Genomic DNA, 7,002 nt, shown 5'->3' with positions numbered 1-7,002 from the left:
ACAATTGGCAACAATAACGCGAACCCGAAGGGAAGGGAGCCGAGCTGCCATGTTTACTATTGGCAAGGGAGCACCCGTGGAATAACACAATCTCACGTTGTGTGGCGTGTGACTTTTTACCAAAACTGTCTTGTACTCACCGTCCCATTTATTGTTTACAAGGGTTAGCGATAATTGAGAAACGGACCTCTGAGTTTCTGTCCAATTCTAAGCTGCTGAAATCCGGTATTTTCTAAGAGAGAACCCAAGAGGATGGAGAGATGGGATCTACAGAAAACACTATTTGAACAGAGAGAAGAGCCCCTTTCCACACGGTTCCTAGTAGCCCCAGTATTCTACATTGCTGCCGCCCCGTGGGTGCTGGCTCAGCATCATCATCTATACCTCCAAATCGGGCTCCAGATACTTCTCACTTGGTTCTGTTCTTTCATAACGAGTTCTTTTTTTTTTTTTTTTTTTTTTTGAGACGGAGTCTCGCCCTGTCGCTCGGGCTGGAGTGCAGTGGCCGGATCTCAGCTCACTGCAAGCTCCGCCTCCCGGGTTCACGCCATTCTCCTGCCTCAGCCTCCGGAGTAGCTGGGACTACAGGCGCCCGCCACATCGCCCGGCTAGTTTTTTGTATTTTTTCTTAGTAGAGAAGGGGTTTCACCGTGTTAGCCAGGATGGTCTCGATCTCCTGACCTCGTGATCCGCCCGTCTCGGCCTCCCAAAGTGCTGGGATTACAGGCTTGAGCCACCGCGCCCGGCCTCTCATAACGACTTCTTTAAGCAAGCTAATTTACTCCAATATTTCTTTTGGAAACAAGTTACAAATCGTCTAACAATATAGGTCAAACTTTGCAAGCCAGGTATATTTGGTAGGGAAGGGAAGTGCACACATAATACAAAGATGGCTTGCATTTAGTTACACAGCGAGTTGAGCGCTCGTGTGTGCCAGGCGCTGTTCTAAGGATTCAGCAGGGAACAGACAGATGTTTCTGTGGGTTTTGCTGCGGCTCCGTTTTAATAGGAGCGTACCCTTCGCCCCTTCTCCCCGTTCTCCACTACCGTCTCCCTCTCCTTGCCCTGCATTCACAAGAAACTAATTGGGGGTGGTAATTCCCCATGCACAGGGACTCTAAGCGGATTAAATGAAATCATTTGCATCAGCTGTGGTCAGTAAAGCAGGTAAACCAAGTCTGCCTCCTGAAGAAAGATCCATCGAACCAATTGTTTTATAAATCTCCAAAGCGACAGCATTTCTTCCACTTAAGCAAGGCGCACGACCACACTTAAGAAAGTCAGCCCTGCCAGGCAGTCCATGACGTGAATGCTAGTGCCCCAAGGCCCTGAGTAAGTGGGCGGCCAGACCCTCGCCCTCCGCCGTGCTTGAAGGAAGGCGCTAGAGCCCAGCCCCTTGGTCCAGTCCTGCCGCGGCCATAAGAGGGCGATGGTGTCCTTTGAGCCCGCGTAGCCCAGCGGCCAGGAAGCCAGGCCCAGCGAGCGGCCCTAGGCGGAGCGAGAGTGCAGGCCTGACACCATCCAAGTTCTTCCCGGGAGGGAGACATGTCGCCTTTACCCCGCGCATTCTCACAGCGTTCACATTCGTGGAGCCTGTCACAAGGTTGGCATTGTGGATACCAGTTTATGGAGGAGGAAATCGAGGCCCCAAAAGGAAGGGAATTCACATTAGCAGATGGCAGCAAAGCCGATGTGTGTTCCAACTGCACGCGATTTACCCCAGACCTACACCCTTTACCAAACATAAACCGAGTGCTTCGGCTGGTCCTTTGCTGAGTGCATTACAATACTATGTTAGTATTCCTCACTTTCAGCCCATCTTCGAGGTAGGCATTGCTATCCCTGATGATCACTTGGGGCCACCGAGCCCCTCAAACAGACCTGTAGCTGGGACTAGAATCCAAAACGGCAGACTCCCCCTCCCCCATCCTCTTTCTGCATCATCACACGCACATTTATTTATTTATTTATTTATTTTGAGACAGGGTCTTTGTCACCCAGGTGGAGTACAATGACACGATTATGGCTTACTGCAGCCTTGACTTCCTGGGCTCAGATAATCCTACCACCTCAGCCTCTTGAATAGTTTGGACTACAGGCACATGCCACCAGGCTCGGCTAATTTTTTGTATTTGTTTTGTGAAGACAGGGTTTCACCGTGTTGCCCAACCTGATCTTGAACTCCTGAACTCAAGTGATCCGCCCATCTTGGCCTCCCAAAGTGCTGGGATTACAGGCTTGAGCCACCGACTGTATTGTTTTGTGAAGACAGGGTTTCACCGTGTTGCCCAACCTGATCTTGAACTCCTGAACTCAAGTGATCCGCCCATCTTGGCCTCCCAAAGTGCTGGGATTATAGGCATGAGCCACCGAGCTTACCCCTTTACCACCAGTAGACAAGTGGGTACCCGGAGACAGAGCAGCACATCCCAGGGGGCTTGTAAACAGTATAGATTTCTTAGGCATTGAGGCTGTAAACCCCAAATATCTGAGACAGGTCTCAGTTAATTTAGAAAGTTTATTTCGCCAAGATTGAGGACGTGTGCCTGTGGCACAAGCTCAGGAGGTCCTGACACCATGTGCCCAAGGTGGTTGGAGCGCAGTTTGGTTTTATACATTTTGGGGAGACATGAACATTGATTCAGCCCGGAAACGCGGGACAACTCTAAGCTGGGAAGGGGCTTCCAGGTCATAGGTAGATAAGAAACAAATGGTTGCTTTTTTTTTTTTTTTTTTTTTTAGTTTCTGATTAGCGTCTCCAAAGGAGGCAATCAGGTATGCATTTATCTCAGTGAGCAGAGGGGTGACTTTGAATAGAACAGGAGGCAGGTTTGCCCTAAGCAGTTCCCAGCTTGACTTACTTTTGCCTTTAGCTTAGTGATTTTGTGGCCCCAAGATTTATTTTCTTTTCATGAGGTTCTACAAAGGTAAGGTCCAGAAGTCTGTGCGTGTTTTAACTCCCTATGTAATTTCAGTGGCGGAAAAGGTCTTAAGATTCACTGATGCTACTTTGTGCATCTCTGCAGCCACTGCCCCAGGCTGATCAACGGCATCTCTTACCAGGGAGATAACCTCCTAGCTTGTCTTCCTAATTCTACTTCTGTCCTTCCTTCAATCTCCGCACAGCAGCCAGAGGAAGCTTTAAAAACAGATTAAATCACTTCCCTGCTTCCAACACTTCTAAACTCCTGCCTGTCTCTGACCTCACGCTCGTTCTAACCCACTGCATTACTCACTATGCTGCAGCCAGACTGTTACCGGTGGAGGGTGCCCAGGTTCTTGGCGTCTTGGACAAAACACACAGACAAAGCAAGGAAAGAATAAAGCAACAAACGCAGAGATTTATTAAAAATGAAAGTACACTCCACAGGGCGAGAACGACCCAAGCAAATAAACTCAAGAGGCTCCTTACAGAAGTTTCTGGGGTTTAAATACCTTCTAAAGGCTTCCCATTGGTTATTTGGTGTACACCCTGTGTAAATGAAGGAGCCGCCCGTGATCAGTCTGATTGGTTGTAGAAAGTGACCAATGAGAGGCTGAAGTTACAAGTTACGCCCTACGCAAATGTCTGATTGGTTGTGGAAAGTGATCAATCAGAGGCTGAAGTGAAGTTACAAAGTTATACTCCTATGCAAATGAAGACTTGGCCCCCCGAGCAGCCTGACTGGCTGTGGGAAGAAGGGACCGATTAGAGGTACTTTCAGTTTTTCATCTGCCGCACAGAAAAGCCGGGATTGCAAAGGGAGTAGCCTCTGGTCCTTTTGTTACTTGGATGTGGAAAGTTGAGGTTTTCCTTTTGATTTACTTCTAGAAAGTCAGTGTGAATCAGCCTTATGTTCCCTGCCTCCAGACCTTGTTCTCCTGCCTCAAGACTAGCTGGCTTCCCCTCGGTGCCACAGCACCAGGCTCCTCATCACTCCAGGGCCCTTTACTCTGGTCTCTTTCTTTCTTTCTTTTTTTTTTTTTTGAGACGGAGTCTTGCTATGTCTCCCAGACTGGAGTGCCGTGGTGTGATCTCGGCTCACTGCAACCTCCGCCTCCCAGGTTCACGCCACTCCCCTGCCTCAGCCTCCTGAGTAGCTGGGACTACAGGCGCCCGCCACCACGCCCGTCTAATTTTTTGTATTTTTAGTAGAGACAGGGTTTCACCGTGTTAGCCAGGATGGTCTCGATCTCCTGACCTCGTGATCCACACGCCTCGGCCTCCCAAAGTGCTGGGATTACAGGCGTGAGCCACGGCGCCCAGCTACTCTGGTCACTTTCTGCATGAATTCTCTTCGCCCAGGCTTTTGTGTGGCTGGCTCCTTCTCCTCACTCATGGCTTGCTCAAACATCACTTCCTCAGAGAAGACTTCCCTGATCACCTTATCTGGAATAACTCTCCAGTCCTTTTTTTTATCCCTTGATCCTGTTTTACTTCTTGTCACTGATTTTTCTTTTTCTTTTTTTTAAGATGGAGTCCCGCTCTTGTTGCCCAAGCTGGAGTGCAATGGCGCAATCTCGGCTCACTGCAACCTCTGCCTCCTGGATTGAAGCGATTATCCTGCCTCAGCCTCCTGAGTAGCTGGGATTACAGGCATCCATCACCACGCCCGGCTAATTTTTGTATTATTCAGAGAGACAGGGTTTCACCATGATGGCCAGGCTTGTTTCGAACTCCTGACCTCAAATGATCTGCCCGCCTTGGCCTCCCAAAGTGCTGGAATTACAGGTGTGGGCCACTGTGCCTGGGCTTGAATTTCTTTTCTTTTTGTTTTCTTTTCTTTCTTTCTTTTTTCTTTTTTTTTTTTTTTTTTTTGTTCATTTGTTGCGGTCTCCCTCCACTAGAACATGCATGTGCTGAAAATAGGGACTTGATCTGTTCTGTTCATCATATATCAATGCTTAGAACCAGGCCTGGCACACAGGGCAGCTATAAAATATTTGTTGAAAAAACACAATATACTTACAAAATACAGGTTTGTTTGTCTGCTCATCACCTGTTTTCCCACCCGATATGAACCTCACAAATACCCAGACTGTCCATTTTGTTCACTGCCTGTTTCCTATGTATGCTTGATATGTAGTAGGCCCTTGTATTAAGCATGTCTTTGCTTTTTTTTTTTTTTTTAAGATGGAGTCTCGCTCTGTTGCCCAGCCTGGAGTGCAGTGGTACAGTCTCTGCTCACTGCAACCTCTGCCTCCCGGGTTCAAGCGATTCTTCTGCCTCAGCCTCCCAAGTAGCTGGGATTACAGGTGCCCGCCACCACGCCTGGCTAATTTTTGTCTTTTTAGTAGAGACGGGGTTTCACCATGTTGGCCAGGCTGGTCTCGAACTCCTGACCTCGTGATCTGCCCGCCTCAGCTTCCCAAAGTGCTGGGATTACAGGCATGCACCGCGCCCAGTGCCTTTGCTTTTCTGTACTCAGATGCTTTGAGATTTTGGGGCCTTGCTCTTCCCAGAGGGACTGCCCCACCCAGGGTTAACCGGTTCCTGGAGATAGTGAACAACTCACCCAGGAGGTCCCTTGCAAACGCACACCACCCAATCCAGAGCCCACATCCGCAAACACCTCCTTTATTAGGCTCTCTTACTCAGGACCAGTATCCAACTGCCCTGATCATCCCAAGGCCAGACACCAGACAACTAGGGAAAGTCCTTATACCCCAGCACCTGCTGCAGTTGTCAAACCAACCAATCCTAAGCCTGCTTACCTTGCCTCACCCATTCCTTCCCATGGAAACCACAATAAAGGCTCTTGCTCATGTTTTCCCCTCCTTCCCTCTGCCTCCTGACCAACCCAGTGCTTTCCTGTGCGGCTCTGCACGGCACACCCTGCCTCTTGTTTCTAGAACAAAGATCTTTCTCCATGACAGTCACTTCCATGTTGGCCTACCATGTCAGATTTCAGGACCCTTAAAACAGCTCTCTGCCGAGTGCAGTGGCTCACATCTGTAATCCCAGCACTGTAGGAGGCTGAGGCGGGTGGATCACTTGAGGTCAGGAGTTCAAGACCAGCCTGGCCAACATGGTGAAACCCCATCTCTACTAAAAATACAAAAATTAGCTGGGCATGGTGGCTCAGGCCTGTAATCCCACCACTTTGGGAGGCTGAGACTGGTGGATCACTTGAGGTCAGGAGCTTGAGACCAGCCTCACCAACATGGTAAAACCTCATCTCTACTAAAAATACAAAATTAGTTGGGTATGGTGACAGGCGCCTGTAATCCCAGCTACTTGGGAGGCTGAGGCAGGAGAATTGCTTGAACCCAGGAGGCAGAGGTTGCAGTGAGCTGAGATTGTGCCTCTGCACCGCAGCCTGGGCAACAAGAGCAAAACTTCGTATAAAAATTAAAAAAAAAAAAAAAGAAGCAGTGGGTTCTGTGCATCGTCCCCTGCCACAGGACAGGATTATGACTGCTTTGATGGACAGCATATGTCAGAAATGCCTCTATATGACTTCCAAAGCTAGGTCAGAAGAGATGGTCTTGATCTCCTGACCTGGTGATCTGCCTGCCTTGGCCTCCAAAAGTGCTGGTATTACAGGCGTGAGCCCCTGCGCCCAGCAGCTGCGTTTTCTTGTACTTCAAATGGACATTGATTAAAAGAGCATTAGGGAAAAAGATTGGAGGGTAGTATCCACTTGTGGGTTTATGAGGAGGATTTCTGGAATGCATGTGTTTAAAGCCCTAAGCCTGGCTGGACTCATGCCTGTAATCCCAGCACTTTGGGAGGCCGAGGCGGGTGGATCACCTGAGATCAGGAGTTCAAGACAAGCCTGGTCAACATGGTGAAACCCCATCTCTACTAAAAATACAAAAAATTAGCCAGGCATGCTGGTGGACACCTGTAATCCCAGCTACTCAGGAGGCTGAGGCAGGAGAATTGCTTGAACCTGGAGGTGGAGGTTGCAGTGAGCCATTGAACTCCAGCCTGTGCCACAAGAGCGAAACTGCATCTCAAAAATAAAAATAAAGCCCCAAGCCCAGGGCTGGTCCACAGAAACTGCCTTGGCTGTGTTT

This window comes from Trachypithecus francoisi, unplaced genomic scaffold, assembly GCF_009764315.1.
Source record: "Trachypithecus francoisi isolate TF-2019V2 unplaced genomic scaffold, Tfra_2.0 Contig01585, whole genome shotgun sequence".
NCBI lineage: Eukaryota > Metazoa > Chordata > Mammalia > Primates > Cercopithecidae > Trachypithecus > Trachypithecus francoisi.
Note: the sequence above shows the minus strand (reverse complement) of the source record.